Source organism: Argiope bruennichi, chromosome 10, assembly GCF_947563725.1.
Source record: "Argiope bruennichi chromosome 10, qqArgBrue1.1, whole genome shotgun sequence".
Classification (NCBI taxonomy): Eukaryota; Metazoa; Arthropoda; class Arachnida; order Araneae; family Araneidae; genus Argiope; species Argiope bruennichi.
Window position 1 is genome coordinate 32432090 of NC_079160.1, and position 18148 is coordinate 32450237.

The 18148-nt window shown below is 30.5% G+C and overlaps 1 non-coding gene across 1 annotated transcript; it reads left to right on the forward strand.

The window, feature by feature from the left end:
• The first annotated feature begins 16726 nt into the window (after positions 1-16726).
• Positions 16727-16797, forward strand: Trnag-gcc (transfer RNA glycine (anticodon GCC)). Its single transcript has one exon. It is a non-coding gene; the product is annotated as a tRNA-Gly (tRNA).
• Positions 16798-18148: the final 1351 nt, after the last annotated feature.

The following is an 18148-nucleotide window of genomic DNA, read 5'->3' on the forward strand; positions in this document are numbered from 1 at the left end:
AATATAATTAAAACTAATTGATTGATTCATAATTAAATGCCGAATATAATTAAAATATTACATTCTCTAGTGGGAGTCACATGTGCATTAAATATCAAAATTTCAGCACATTAGAAAATCAGTGAAAAAACGATGAGAAAATTATTTAAAAATTTAAAACAGTAAACAATTCAAGTTAAATAAAAGCATGCAATGCTAGTAGAAAGCTCTACTAGGTATTATTCCTTTTTTCATTCTATTTACATTTTCTTAAATATTAAATGGCAAACACACATAAAATAATGATGTAGCACAAACAACGGCAACAAAACATCCTACAATAAACATCCAATTTTATGGCTTTTCTCAATTTGATAAGCCAATGCCAATGCCATCCAACCCAGACAGACATCTCTTTAAGATTTTTAGAATCGTTTTATGGCCGGATGTCCTGAAATCTCCAAAAGCCGGAAATGTCCATTCAAAAATTATATATCGTTTTAATAAAAATACATCAACATTTACGCTTGATAAGATAACAGAAAGCACTAAATGATGTGCTACAGGAAGTCGGGATTTTTGAAAATCGCTTTGACTGTAACCTTAGACTCTCAGCCTAAGAGAACCTGTATGTATCAATCCACAAGGAGAAAAAAGATGGCATCGTGTTTTGATTTACGTAATTTCAAAATACTAATTGCCAAATTTGGTTTAGTTTTCTTTTTTTTTTTTTAATTTGTTAAATTCGAATTTGTCAATCCTTTAAATTTCCATATTTACTTATAATGATCTATTAATATTTTTAAAAAAATAATATTAGCCTGTACATCTTTCTTTTTTACACCATAAATAAATTTAGCATCTTATGCAATCTTTTGTGGTTGAAAATTTTTTATGCGAGGCTATAAAGAATGAGAATTATAATAATTTTTCCTTATTGACTGCATATTATATTTTAAACAAATACTTACAATAAACTTAAATTACATTAAAAATAATCATAATTATACATATAATCAAAAAGTAATAAAATAATTTAATAATAATCATTTAAAAATAATGAAACTATATAACTCCCAAAATCTTTTTTTTTTTTAAGATTTATTTTTAGGCCAAGAATTTTCTTCACTAATCAGTTTCAGATTCATTTTTACGTTTTTGTCTGAATTACTTATATGTAAAAAAGTTAAACAATAATTAGAATGCTTAATAAAAAATATTCTTGTGAAATAAAACTTTCTATTGATTTTCTAAAGCTTGAATAAAATTAGATGTTAAAACAAAACTTGATGGGAAAAAGTGAAGTAAGATAATGGTACGGATTCATAAACAGTGTATTATTAAAAAAATTATAGAAAATCGACAAAAATAGCATTGTTTCATTCTCATTAACGTCTGAAAGAAATTTCTTCAATAAATAAATAAAATGGATGAAATTGATAAAAAATTTGCATACAAAATTATCTCTTTACTATGATATTAAATGTTCTTTATAAAAACGTTTTTATAATCAATACCGTTAATTGACGATCCAGCTTTGAAACTACATAAGGGCTGCTTGGGGACGGACTACGTAACAACAATGGTCAGATGAGTAGGATGACACCTGAGCTAAATTTTATGTTCTTCAGAGACAGAGTGACGTGTCCAACAAGTTCGCATGCCAGACAAACTGGAATATAATCTTGTACCATCGACCCTAAATTACGAACCGAAACCTTGTCATCCTTGTTTTCAATATAAAATTTAAAACATTTGAATTTTTTTCTCGTGACTTTAATTCTTAAATTTATAGTAGATTTTTTATTACAGTTTAGTTTTCTTCTCTTCTTTTGTAACCAAAAAAATAAAAATAAAAAAAGAATATTCCGTAATTTTATTTTTTGATGAATGTTTTAGAAATATTTTTAATGCGCGCTGATAAGGAATGGAATTCAGAAAATATTTGTACTTTCTGGATTTAGAAGTATATGTATACAGTAAGTATAGTAACCTTTTGAAAATTCCATTCAGAAATTAATTTTTTTCTTTTTCAATCTTTATTAATCCTAACGGAAAAAAAAACATTTCTTGGAATTAAGGCTGTTTGCCTATGTGTATGTAAAAACAATGATTGCAAAATGCAGATGCACTTGGTTGAAATTTAACATATGAGCTTTACAACAAAACGTAGAGTTACCGAATTTCAATAAAATGCATTGAAGAAAGAGGTATCCTTCCTTAGTAAAACCTCGATTTCCTTTTCTGTTCTTAAGAGAAATGAATAAAAAAAAATTGCTGTATTTACATTGAATGAAAATATTATATGTATTTTTAACTGTTACAATTATTTAGCAGCACGTTGCCACTCATTTCTAAGGTGAAACTTTATATACATTTTTTTTATTATTGAGTAAAGTCCAACCGAAATGAAGAGATTAAATACATTTGCTTGAGTTTTAATATTTGATAAAATTAAAAATATTTTTCTTTGTGAAAATAAGAAAAAGTCTAAAATATTAATTTTTTTAAATTTTAAAAGTTAAAAAAGTTATTTTTAAGAATTTTAACAAAGTATAAAATTTTTTTCATTCGATTCATTAAACCATTATTATTCGAAGGTTTTTTTAAAAGAAAACATCAAATTTACGGAATCAGAAAGCAACTATGAAAAGCAAAGTAATTCTGAATTATTTTCTACTAAGCAAAGTAATTCTGGTTCAAATAATTATTTTTATATTAATTATTTGAACTTTATTGACGAACTTTAAAGTTCCAGTCAATAAAGTTTCAACATCAAGCAACTGGATATGATCACTTAAACCATGTTATAAGAGACATTCTAATGCAAAATTTTTCAAGGGGAAAAAAAATAGAAACTTTCGATTTTTTTTAAAAGGATTTTATTATCAATACTTTAAAAATACATAATATTTGGATTGTTCTTGAAACTTTGCAGATCAAGGAAAAAAATCAATTTCGCAATAAATGATAATTTATCTTCGGGTTCTTTAATTAATGACTTTAGTTCATGTGAAATAATGAGTTCAGTGGCATCCGAAATAAATGGGTAATTTACACGTCTTCGTAAATGCACCATAATGATTTACAGATGGCATGGTCTAATTCACTGTAGAACTGCGTAGGATGATTGAAGCCTCAACTAATTGGGGAAATAAATTGGCATCTAACATGCAAGTGCCTGTTCTTAGAAATAATAAGTACAGTCTCAACATTCTCTCTCATGAATCAAGACACTGTATACATTCACATGAACAGAAAAGTTTATTTATTTTGAGAAAAAAAACTCGGGATTAAAATATTTCCATGTTTAATATTTTGAATATAAAAACTATTTTGTATAAAATATTGCAATTCGCAAATCCCATCATCGTCTGAAATGTTTTTTAAATAAAAATAAGATTAGACCAGACGATTTTTAAATCGACAATAGTTAATTCTTTCCATAAGTTATTAATATTGTTATATATTTTCTATTTTGTGCAGAAATACTGAAGTCTAATGAAAGATTTGTACAATATATTGAAACAATTAAATAAAAAGCTTATTTTTTATAAATATGAAACAATAAATAAAACAAATCAGTAGTTGTTCCGATATAAACAGACAATCGTTTGCTTTTACATTTTCTTTTAATATTTTTAATATAAAAGAAATTACAAATGTTGCCAAAATGTTTTAAACACGAAAAAATATCAAAAAATAAAAATATAATAGTTTAAAATCCCAGAATACCATAGCAATGGAATATCGACATATTCTTTTATTTTAAAATCTCCAGGTTTTGCTTAATTATTAATTTTAAATTGAATTAATTTTTAAATTAATTTTGAAAAATAATAGAAATCGAAGAGAAAATTACGCGTAAATGAAAAATTTTGAGAAGACAAGAAAATATTTTTTATGGGATATCTCGCTTCTAGTTAATGCAAGAAAACGGCAAAATTTCAGTTCATTTCTTGTGAATTGAGTATTTAATTATACACTTTGAAATATTGATAGCATTCTTTTCTTTGGTCTTAGATAATAAATGTGCAACGTTTGTAGGAAATCGAACTTTTTGTTTAGAAATAGAGGAGGAATATGCAAATATAGTCGAATTTATCTTTTTTTGAATTAAGAGCAAACAAATCGATGCAAAAATGATAAAAAATTTTACAAGTTTTTTTTTACTGCTAAGATAGATTATATCTGTAAATTCTGCAAAATAAATTAAATTATTCGGGTGTATAATATATTTTCATGATATCTACAATTAATTTCCATTTCATATATCTTAATTTTAATCAGGAACTGGTACCATGTGATGTAATATTTGAATGCGTGAGACAATATTTAGTGAACATATGCCTTTTATAATTGTTACAATTTTTAAGATATAGAAATAAATAAAGGTGCTTAACCGATTTAAATATGAAAATAAGGTAGAAATATATTAAAGTTGCATATCGTTGCACGAAAAAAAAAAAGAAAAGGGAAATACAGAGAAGCTAACTGATTCGAATATTTTTAATTCGGATTAGCGAATTTTAAATTTTTTTCTGATTTTTCGAGTTTTTTATTAAAATAGCTTTAAAATGCTTTTTAAAAAATCAAAATTGCTTTGATTGATTAAAAATCAGAAATAATTATTATTTCTGAATTGTTTTCGCTAATAATATTTGACTTTAAATTTTATCCTCAGTCAGTTGAATTACTTGAAATGACCATATTCCTATTGAGAATTTTATCGTTGTATCACGAATTCCATCTAGAAGGAAATATAAATTGTTTATTTCAAGAAAACTTTTTACTTTTTCGTATAGGAACTATAAAAAAAATACTGTAATCATGAAAAAAAAATTCGAATTCGAAATTTTGAATTTTGAAAACTCGAATTCGAATCTATATTTAAGAACTTCCTGAATTCGAAAAATACATTTTTCGAAAATGCTTGTCGGTCAATCTGTGACTAAGATAGTTCAAAAACTTTTTGTGTGAAACGGGTGAAATTTGGTGTATGATCGTTGCAACAAATTTGTAAACTTCTATCAAATTTTGAAAGAAAAAAATCCATTTCTAGAAAGTCTGTCTATCCAGCTTTCCGAATATAAGTTAACCCAATAACTACAGAACGAAGAGAGACAACTGGATAAATTTTAATACACAGATTTAACATCTATAGTATATATACCTACTCAATTTTGATCCAAATCGAACAAGGGGTTGACCATCTGTCAGCTTGTTCTTTCAGAAACATGTAAATGCAATGAACTCAAAACTGTAATGATTTAAATATATCAAATTTGGTTTATGATTTTGCGAATAAAAGAGCAATTTTTTGCCGAATTTTTGTTTCAATATCAATTGAGAAAAACACATCTAAAATACGAATTAGATTTTAAGATACTTTTAATTGTCTGCCAAAGATAAATCGCCAAAATAACTTCTCAGAGATAATATGATAGATTCAGTAAAAATGCTAAATTCGCTTCAAAGATTAATGTTTCGTAACTGTTGTACGTCACTGCTATGCAAGGTGTTCTTTGATATAACATCTTTATTAGAGAATATGCGAGAAAATTCTGGAAAGATCGAAAACTTTCTTTTACTTATACGAATTTTAACTTATATTTGTTTTAAATGAGAATTCTAATATTTATTTTAAAATTCTATAAAAGTTTAGTTTTTGCATTCTGTGTTGCACCCTGTATGCTTTTATTTTGTTTTTACCTATTTTTTTCTTATTCGAAAAGATAAAATTTTATCATCGACAAAAAAAAAAAAAAAAAAAACCTTAGAATTTTGACGAATTTTCACGTTTTAGACACCTCCTCCCCACACCCACACGATCCTAAAAATGTATTTTTGGAATTATGTCTGTCTGTCTGTCTGAAATACCCTTAGAACGAGACGGATGAAATTAGATGTATAGTCACTGTTTACATTTGTTAATTTCTATGCAATTTTTGAACGAAATACATTTGCAGAAAGTCTGTTTAAAGTTAGATGGATAAAGTAAGTCAACACGATTACTACAAAATGAAGAGAGATTCCAAAAAACACATTTTTGAAACTATGTTTGTTCGTTTGTCTGTGAACACAGTAGCTCAAAAACGTTTTGAGATAAAATTTAGTAAATGGACTTTGCACCAAATTGCTAGCACCAATTTGAAAAAAAAAATGAAAAGAAAACATTCATTGGAAGTCTGTCTAACTGACCAAATGCATACGTTGTGACGGCCGAGGATAGAACCTGGGACCTCGTGGTTCGCAGCCGAGTAACAAGACTACAATACAAACGCAATTGTCCGTTCAGCGCAGCTGTTAACTGGCTTATAAGTTTTCACCACACATGGATATTCAACCATCGCTAATTTACCTTCAGTCACTGGAGATTTGAAATATGCAGATGAGTGGTTGCGATGCACTCAGCCAAGAGTTTTCACGTTTGCCAAGAGTTTAGAGTAACCATCGATGGCCCATTTAAGTGGAGGTGGAAAAAAAATGGAGTAGCTGGAGTGTTCCCACTCCATCGACGCTGTGTAAACTAATTGTGAATAACCGGTATTATGATGAGTAGATATTCACTCTATGCTTTCTTTGTGCAAAAATAATATAACTCTATAAAGATACATGCAAATACCCTATACATGAAAATAACTCGGAAATCGCTCAGAAATATGAAACTGCAATGAATTCTCCATTATTCACTTTTAGGATTTCCTCTGTTAATCCCAAAATGTAAAAAAAAAAAAAAATCGTCAATCGCAAGTTCAAAAGTACGTTTTGACTTTAAAAAAACAAATGATAGTTTTTTTATGATAAATCGCTAAAAAATGCAAACCATCACCAACAATCTTGTCACCTTATGAATAATAGAGCCTGACGGTCTTGGAATAATCTGTAAACCACGAAGTTGTTGTTGTTTCTTATGGCACATGCCACGAACAAGCCCTCTGTTCGAAGACAGCCGATTTAAGCCTAAAGAGTAGCGCCTCTTATTTTTATCTTTTATCGCAGCGCCAACTAGGGCCAAGAGTACGACTTGACTACTCACGCATCACTCATTCGCTTGCACAACCCCTTTTTACAGGAGGGAACATTCACACACCTCACAGATTGAACAGTAAGAACAACCATGCCGAAACCGAGACTCGAACCTGGGACGCGCAGATCACGGGGCAGATACACTACCCCTATGCCAGGACGCCGACAAACTATGAGGTAAACTCGGAAATGCAATCATCTTCTCGAAATTTTGACATCTTATATACGATAGAGCTTAAGAAAATTTTTTATATATATAATATAATGGAATATGGCAATTTTAGCATAATATGAAAATTGACAGTTAATTCCCACAGGCTTAAAAATAAAGTGTTATTTTCAATTGTAAAAAAAAATAAACCTCAAATTTGCTAGCACTGAAAGCTATTGTTTATTAACCTATTATTGGATTTGTAAGCTTCTTGTTGTAATTAAAATTATTCAAAAGAAATTTTCGTGTCCATTTGTCTCCTTTTTCAGATTTTCTGGGATTACTAGACAATCGAATTTCATGAATAATAAAACATGCTATAACAAATTCATGTTATTGTATAAGCTAGTCAGTTATTTACCGTTGTTCCATACGTAAAGAAATTTTCGAAAACCCAATCTTAGGGTTATAGTGATTTGAAAATTACATCCAAATTGAGTAAGTGAAAGAAAATAAAGCTTGATGAAAAGCACTTTAAAGAATTAAACAGAACAGAAAAAGCAATTTTAGACTTTTTGCTATTTTTATTCACATGACACAAACATATTTACTGGCCATATATTTGACGAAGAATACATGTACATCACATCTCGAAATGTCTAGTCATTTACATTTTATAATGTCCTGTTCCCAGAATCCGATCATTAGATTGAAGTGATCGAGAATTGCTGTATACACCTTCCCTCTCTAAAATCGCATCCACTTCTAAACGGTACACTTGAGATCAGTCGTCCTTGAATGTGCTTTAGAGTAGAACCCGGGCTTTTACTCAGGTCATTAGGAACAGTCTAATCGATTAAGGTCAGGCAATGCAGATGGCCATTCGTCAAGGGGAGATGAGACCAGAATCACTTTGTTCGCTCAAAGGTGCATCATCAATGCTGCAGACATGATGACAATGCTGCATGCATGATGAATTCGTAAATTGCGGCTCTATGGGTACGTACATGTGGGTCTGACGTAAAATTCGAAATGGAAATTAAACTGAAATAGCCCATGTTAAAATTCTTGGGGAAATATTTTTATGAATTTGTAAAGATATTTTTCACGTGAATGTTCTTTAAATTTTTTGTCGGTTGCCACTGAAGCGCATGATTTTCAGTTGAAGTATTGCCTTCTTTTGAAAATATTTTTTTGTATAAGAAACTGTTTAACACTTTAAAGGAGATAAGTAAAATGCATTCACCAACTGTCCCGTAGATGTACAAATTTCACAATATTTAAAATTATTAGATTAATGTCTTGTTTTGAAATTATTCTGGATTATGCGTAGTAAGTATGTTGTTGTTGCTTATCCCCCTTGGATTGAACACCATCTCAAACCAATTACATATCGGGGAAAGAGATGTTACGAATCTGCGATGCGGCTTTCCAGCATAGTTGGTTCCATGGGAGGTCCCAGAGCTTGGCGACCATTTGGAGATTTGGAGACGAATTTGGCGACATTGGCGCCAAAATAAATTATACCCGAAACATCGAGAATTTTCCTGATCCGTCCAGTAGGAACGGAGATACGCCTCGAACGTTCCTGATTGGTTGAGAGGCTTCTAGCCCCGCCTCCTGAGACCTATAAAAGGAAGCACCCGCAGCTGCCGGGCAGTGGTGAGTCGAGTGGTGAAATAGTGGTGAATTGAGTAGTCGGAAGCGACAGAGAAGAGTGGTCGTGGACCAGTGGAGTCGTCGTAGTTGTGAACCGAGTGGTGAATTGGAGCCGTGGACCAGTGGAGTCAAAGAGTAGTCGGAAGCGACGGTGAAGAACTCGTCTTCCAGGGACTAGCGGAGCAGCGACGGAGTAGAACTGCTGTGTATGCTGTTGTATGCTGCACGTCTCGGCTGAAGATAATCGTCTTCTGTGCTGTATATAGTTGTCGTCTTTGGGCTGTCCTGTGTGTCTTCGTGTAAATAAACGTCGTTGTTTTATTTTCTACTGCCGCCAGGTGATTGAGCGTTCTTCACACCATATAACCCCCACTATCCAAACGAACCCCGGAAATTTCGTAACAGAGGGATGCATTAGCTTCTGAGAATAAAGACCCCTGAACATCGGAGGACAGAAGTCTAACTTCTAACTCAAATGAAGATTACACTCACACAATTGCTTGCACAATCCCCTTTTCAAAGGAGGCTCTCTTTCATACACCTCACAGATAGAACACAGGGTAAAGAACAACCATGCCAAAACCAGGACTCGAACCCGGGATGCCCAGATCACAGGGAAGACGCGCTACTCCTAGACCAGGACACTGAAAATCGAATGTCAAAATCAAACATCGCAGACGACTTTTGAGTCAACAGGAAAATATACCAAAATATAAAAATTATACCAACTTAAGAATGTGATTCTCAATTTCAAGTCAGATTCTATTCACAAACAAAGATCCAGTGAAAGTGGAACAAGCGTTTATTTTCCAAAATATTGTATCTAGATTTACACTTCCAGTTAATCAAGTTTCATTAAATAATTGTATAATAAACCTTTGGCATCTACGAAGGTTAATAATAAAAAGTTTAAAAAAATTACACTTCTATGCGGACTTTACGGTGTAAAAATGTTAGAAAATAGAATGTTTATCTTACATTCATCTACGCAGATGCAAAGTTTCAAGCTCTTATCGACAAAATTTGTTTAGATATGTTCATATGTAAATTTAGAGAGGCTTGATACAAACTTAGATGCAAACATTTATTTTAGAAATGTATATTTGTTCAGTGAAGGAAAATTGCTATGCGCAAATATTTGCTTTTCAGTACGTCATTCAATCATCATGATTTGAAAGATATGTGTTGCCCACGGATATCGATTTTGATATGCCGATATGTCCGACTTAGTAATGAAAAACTTAATAAATTTATCATTTAAGATATCTCAAAAGAAGAGAAATTCCAAAATTAAAATTCTTTATTAGCAGTTTTCTTAAAGAATGGCGTATTTCAGCAGTGAGGAACATTTTGAATGATGTATTAATGTAATGTATTATCATAAATCATTCGAATATTTCCTATGATTTATTCTGTAATGCAACTGCTTGTGTATGTAAGTATAGATAAAGGAATGCAATTTTGTGTAAATATCAAAAAGTTCATTTTTAACAAATTTTGTAAACACTCCAACTAATGCATTTTTGAATTTTAACGAGAGGTTATAAATACATTATTTTCCGATTTAGCATTTTTAATAAACTATTGGGATCTCAAAAGAAGCGCAATTCCCAAGCAAGAAAATTTTAAAAAAATTATTCGTAATTTTACTAAAGAATGGCATATTTTAGTAACGATAAACATTTTGTATGATGTATTATCATCAAATGTAATGTATTATCATAAATCATTCGAATATCTCCAATGATTTATTCTGTAATGCAGTTGCTCGTGTATGTAAGCATAGATAAAGGAATACAATTTTGTGTAAATATTAAAAAGTCCATTTTGAACAAATTTTGTAAACACTCCAACTAATGCAGTTTTGAAATTTAACGAGAGTTGTAAATACATTATTTTCCGATTTAGCATTTTTAATAAACTATTGGAATCTCAAAAAAAGTGCAATTCCCATGCAAGAAAATTTTTTAAAAAAATTATTCGTAATTTTACTAAAGAATGGCATAATTCAGTAACGATAAATATTTTGTATGATATATTATCATACAAAATGTTATGCATTATCATAAATCATCCGAATATTCCCGATGATTTATGCTATAATGCAATTGTTGAAATCCTAATGCTACACTTATGTATGTAAACAAAAAGAAACGAATGCAACTTTGTGTAGATATCAATTAGTTTAGTTTGGTTATATTAACGTCCCGTTGTAAAGCAACACTAGGGCTATTTTGGGTCGGACCTCGTCATTTTGAAACGCGGTCAGATGACGAGGACGACACCTGAGCTGGCACCCCTCTCTCCAAGCCATACCAGCGGGAGGACGTTTGGCTTGACGGATTTAATGTGCAACAGACCCCCTCACACGACAGTTCTTCAGTGGAATCGCGTTTCGAACCTGAGACCCTACAGTTCTCAAACCAAGATCTTAACACCAGGCCACCACGGCCCTGTGGAGATATCAAAAAGTTCATTTTGAATAAATTTTGTAAATATTTCAATTAATACATTTTTAAAATTTAATAAGAGGTAATAAATGCATTATTTTCTGATTCTGCTCTTTTAATAATCTATTGAGATATGGGTAATATGGATATAATTTTTGAAATGGTCAAAGAAAGGTTCGTTCATACTTTAATTTGAGAGATGCAAAAGTGGCCTAAGTCAAACAATTTGTCTTTTAATATATCTGCAAATTTTTATACACTGCAGTGGCACTTACTATGTGTATAGATGAATGTAAGTGAAATAATTAACTGGCTGACACTTTTACATATTTTGGAATCGTATAAAAATAATTTTTTAAAAAATATTTTATTATTCATTTTTCCAGAATTTAAAGGGTATTCATATAATTTTCTACCTTATTTAATTATATCTGGAAGTATATGTCTATGAGGAATTACACCTTCATTTTGGGACACTCTCTATAAGATCATATCTATATAGCATATACAGATTACCTTACATCTTTTCCAAAAAAATCCAGTTAATATACTCTCTATAAGATCATATCTATATAGCATATACAGATTATCCTACATCTTTTCCAAAAAAATCCAGCTAATATACTCTCTATAAGATCATATCTATATAGCATATACAGATTACCCTACATCTTTTCCAAAAAAATCCAGCTAATATACTCTCTATAAAATCATATCTATATAGCATATACAGATTACCCTACATCTTTTCCAAAAAAATCCAGCTAATATACTCTCTATAAGATCATATCTATATAGCATATACAGATTACCTTACATCTTTTCCAAAAAAATCCAGCTAATATACTCTCTATAAGATCATATCTATATAGCATATACAGATTACCCTACATCTTTTCCAAAAAAATCCAGCTAATATACTCTCTATAAGATCATATCTATATAGCATATACAGATTACCCTACATCTTTTCCAAAAAAATCCAGCTAATATACTCTCTATAAAATCATATCTATATAGCATATACAGATTACCCTACATCGTTTCCAAAAAAAATCCAGCAAATTTACTCTCTATAAAATCATATCTATATAGCATATACAGATTACCCTACATCTTTTCCAAAAAAATCCAGCTAATATACTCTCTATAAGATCATATCTATATAGCATATACAGATTACCTTACATCTTTTCCAAAAAAATCCAGCTAATATACTCTCTATAAGATCATATCTATATAGCATATACAGATTACCCTACATCTTTTCCAAAAAAATCCAGCTAATATACTCTCTATAAGATCATATCTATATAGCATATACAGATTGCCCTACATCTTTTCCAAAAAATTCCAGCTAATATACTCTCGATAAGATCATATCTATATAGCATATACAGATTACCCTACATCTTTTCCAAAAACTCCCGATAATTTTCTGTTTATCGACTATTTAGTCTTGTAAAAAATATAGCTTATAAAAGAGAAACAGAAGTAATTAAAAAAAGAAGTTATAGACTGTGAAAATCGACAGTACGTAAAGATCAACTCGTGCCATCATCGCAAGCAATTGACGTCATGGGTATTTCTAAGCGTCATATCACTGAACAATAGTTACCAAAGATAGGTCTTTGGCAGGAATGTAACATTTTTATTGAATTGACGAACTTTATTGGCAATTAATTGCTGATTTGATACACAAGGATCAGAAAATGGAATATATATTTTATATATTCGATATATAAAATATATATACGATTATATATATATATTTTTTTTCCGACTGATTGAAACCAAAATTTGATTCAGAACTACATTTGTAATCAAAAAATTATATGTCAATTTTTATTTATTTAAGCCCTTTCGTTTTTCAGATCTCGACATGTATGTGAAAGTACAGACAGATAGACGATCAACCCTTTTACAAATTTTGTTCAAAATTTGATACCTACCTACTTTATAGATATTAATTTTGTTCAAAATTTGATACCTACCTACTTTATAGGTATTAATTTTGTTCAAAATTTGATACCTACCTAATTTATAGATATTAATTTTGTTTAAAATTTGATACCTACCTACTTTATAGATATTAATTTTGTTCAAAATTTGATACCTACCTACTTTATAGATATTAATTTTGTTCAAAATTTGATACCTACCTACTTTATAGATATTAATTTTGTTCATATTTTGATACCTACCTACTTTATAGATATTAATTTTGCTCAAAATTTGATACTTACCTACATTACAGATATTAATTTTGTTCAAAATTTGATACCTACCTACTTTATAGATATTAACTTTATATACCACATTTTATTCATTTTGTTCTTTACGTTTCATAGTTATTTCATTTACTTGTACTCGAACAGCCGAGTTGACATACTCTGAATGGATTTCGCTTAAAGTTTGATATGAATCTACAAATTTAATGTAAAGAACTCATACCAAATTTTACCTATCTAGCAAAAAGTGTTTTTAGGTAATTACGTTTACATACAGACAATATAATCCCAAAAATATGACTTTCGGACTCCAGAATATCTGAAACGTGATTTATCGAAATTTCGAGTTCGGATTATTTGGCAATTAATATGCTTTTTGACATTTAATGCTTTATCTTTGTATACAACAAAAAAAAGGAACTCTTTAATGCAAGATATATTAATTTTGATCTGGAATCAGTTAGAAATTTTATTAAACTGCATGTAAATTTACTATGGCTAAACTGCATATAATATCCATCAATTACATTAAAATATTCACTAAGATCATACAAAGGATTATTTAGCTTAGATTTATGACATAGTATGCGTCTACGCTCATGCTATCAACTTGGTTAGCTACACACATCGGTGTTTTGTCAAAAAAAAAAAAGGGTATTGAAAATCTCTTTGAATTTTTAAATAATAAAAAAAAACTTCACAAATACTTTGAGTTATGATAAATGAAACCTGTAACTAGGCGAAACTTGTAAACATAAATGTATATTATACAAATACTGTTACAAAATTCTAATAGAGGAGGAATAGATCTATGAAATGTTTGATTTAAGTAGCAGTAAAGAAAATGTGTGAATTTTAAGAAACACAGTCAGTACACAAGTTTTTGCAGGCTTTTCCTTTCCCCCCTTTTCTTTTTTAATTTCACCATTTATATTCATGTGATTGAAGATTAAAAATTCATTTTCATCTTGAATAAAGAAAAGAGTGGGATATCATATTTCAAAGTAAAATATATATATATATTCATTATAATTTTAGAAAAACGCCTACTAATATTTAGCACGAAAGTACTACTCGTCCTTTAGAGCATTCTTATTTATAGAACACTCTGTTCGTTTACTTTAGTCTTATTGCTTACTTTTTCTAGTTTGATGATTAAAGAAAACGAAAAAATATAAAAAATGAAGGAAGAAGGCAGAAAATTAATCAATAAGTCGAAGACAGACAGAGGACGGGGACGTGTAAACCAAATGACACTTCAAAGCATCTTGTTTACTCTTCATAGCTAAAGTTGAAAGGGAGGCAAATTTTGGAGTAATCATCGTTTTCTGAATGAGATATGTCTTGCTCCCTTCTCTCTGTGTTAATGCAAAGCTGAACTGAACTCTTAGTACTCCACTCGGGCTGCTACGGCATCATTGGGTTATGTGCATTCTTTAAGCTTAAAACACATATAATAAATTTTTTTATTCAAACAATATAGAAAGATCTTTCCTGAGATCCCAATTACTAATTTTGGTTGCTAATCAGAGTAATTACTTAGTTTAGTTTAATCCTATTGGCGTCCGGTTGAAAACAACTTTGAGGCCTGTAATTGTATTGTCTTTTAAGCAATTTAACAGTTGAATGCTAAACATCCAATTAGTTTTTGGGTAACAAAAGAGCGTCAAAGGTTAATATATCTAAGCAAAATTAGCCCTACAGTGCATCGTGTATATATTACAATACCGTGGGAATTTAAAAATATTCAAAGAAATGACGGAAAAGATTTCTAGCTTTCTACCAGCAGTTTGAAGATTCTTTGAACTTTTTTGTTGGCCGTTGTTTTCTTATGCAAAAATTTGGATAGTTAATGAGCATAACAGGCAGTCTCAATAATCCCTGTTTATATGGCTAAGTTCTGTGGTAAAGGGGTGACTGGAGGTAATTAAAAAAAAGTGCATTGTGTAGCCATTTTGCTACACGTTTCTTTTCTCTCCCCCCTACTCCATTTATAAGCTTCTGTTCCAAACTGTTCCAAAGGGCAACAATGAGTGTTGGCAAATCCTTTTTCAGATGCTTTTTGATAAGCGGTTGTATGAAAGATCGATATATGACAATAATGATACAAAATTAGATTTAAATTAGAAACTGGGAAAAATACCAAGATGGCTGTTGTATGAATAGCTCTACTATTAAAAATGATATCAAAACGTTTTTTTTCTTGCATTGTAAAAAGTATATTGATAAAAAGAGACTTATTTTCAAGCTAGAATTATTTAGTTTAGTTATGTTAAAAGCTTTTTAGGACGACACTCGGAAATTTGAACAGCCTTTATACGACGACACCAGAGATGGCACCCCCACTCCAAGCTTCCACACCACAGCTACGGCAGGCCGTTTGGCCCCGACGGATTTAGCGTGCATCAGAGATGCTTACACTTCTTTGGTGGAATCGGGTCTCGAACAAAACCCCTCTGGCTCTGAAGCAAAGACCTTACCATCAGGCCACCGCTGCCTAGCAATATTGTTAAAATGTGATTTGTAACACTGGGGTTCAATTCAAAATGTCGAGAAAAAAATAATTTTTAAATTCTTTTTATATAATTCTCTTAAATTATATGCATTTATTCAAAGCACAGATATTATGTTTGGAAAATAAATATAAAAAGTCATGCACTCTAAGGTTAAATAAAACCACCATTAAAAGTCAAAATTGCTGTCTTTCATGGTTAGATAAAACTACAATATTAGGAATATTTCCAAACTCAAAAATGCAGTTTTTGTGGAAAAATCAACAAATCGTTACCTTTCTCATCATGGGAATTGTCAAAAAAAATTAATAAATCGAATAAAAGAAATTGTGTTTTTTTAGTATATTAATAAGAGGGTATTTATAAAACTGTTTTTATTAAATTTGTTATTTATACTATGGAATTTTGTAAAGTAAAGTCTTACACATGGGACAGGTGATGTAGCCTTTCCTGTAATTGTATTTTGACATAAGTGGATTAATATATCCATCAGAATGAAGAATCTAATAAAATAATCAGTGCTCAAAATGTTCAGCCGTTGAATCGCAGAGGAAGCTGCAGCTGCAAAAACTCGTTTTATTTGCAACAACTGTTAAAGATGCACTTCGTGACTTATGTCTTGAGGAAAGGACCTAAAGAAATTACATCTTGCAGCCATCACGAATTGACCCCGTAAATTTGTACTTATTTCTTTAAAATAGGCAGCTGTGTGTAGCATCGGTGGTTCAGTGGTAGAATGCTCGCCTGCCACGCGGGCGGCCCGGGTTCGATTCCCGGCCGATGCAGTGCAATTTTTTTCTTCGAAATAGTTGATTTTAAAATCAATGTTTGGATGCAGGACAGTATCCTGGAGTACGGAAACGATAAGGCAGTTAGGGCTTGCCGATCTGCTACAAAGTAAAAATAATACAATGTGCTAGAGTGTGGCAGTTCCGTACTTTATAGTTTCAGGGACAGTTGACAAACGAAATGAAAATTTTATTTATTTATTGCATTTCAACAAAAAAAATTTGCATGTATTTTTTATGCTATATAGAAAGGAAACCAATGGCCTACTCACTTGAAGTATTATAATCGAAGGGCATGCATTGGAATAAAACATTTACAAGTTCTACCTTCTGGCTATGCTCTTTATAGTGTTATATAAAAACTGGTAGACCTAGGAGACCTTTAGCTAGGAATGATTCGCTGTAATAGAGTTGCTTGATGGAGTTTTTCAAAGTTCTCGTTTAGTGGTGGTTGTCTATACGTTGTTTCCTTTTCTTTCTTTTTTTTAGTGTTTGCTGTTTGTTTGTTTGACCATTTTTTGTTATTTGTATCCTCTAAATATAATTTCTCTATCCATTGAACTTTTTATGTAAAATTTTCTTACATTCTCCAGGTTGTGTTGGTTTTTATTATTATGTAACTTTTTACTATCAGAATATGTAATTGTCCAATGCCGTCTGTAATGTTGGACGGAGTAAAAAATTATCCTCTCAGATGTGAACTTCCAGTTTTCGTTTCGGTATCTAAGAAACTCAGACAGGTTTTTATTAGGTGTTTTAAAAATGAATAGGAATTAACAATAAGATATCGTAAACTGCAAATTTTATTTATAATTTTATACTGGATTATAACAAAGATCAATGCGCAGAGATTTGAAATTTTGAATATGCTGATCCACTGTATTCTCACTGCACGAGACAGATGGAAGTTATTTCTTTTATTAATAAAAAAATTTCAGCAATTTTTTAAATTTTGTATTCGGTGATCCAATTTTTTCCCGTCAGCATATCACTATTTGTCCCAATTCATTTTGAATAAGCAATGGATTTTGATTGCTCGTGAAATTTTTTTTGTTTGTGGAAATCTGGGCTTTGTTATTTGCTTTTAATGTTACTATATATTTACATCTCAAGTGTGTTACAAATTAAAATTTTCTTTTTTTATTTCTTTAGCTTCCTGCTGCTATGTACGAAATTTTCTACCACAGCTATCTATGACAGCTAGTTAATCTATGACAATCAATTCTAAAATATTCTTAACATTACAACAGTCCGTCTAGATGGGCAAATCTAGTTTGAATAGTAAATGGTGCCATTGCGTGGTGGATTTACGGTGTTATTTAGATTTCAAAAGTTCTTTATCGTCAGA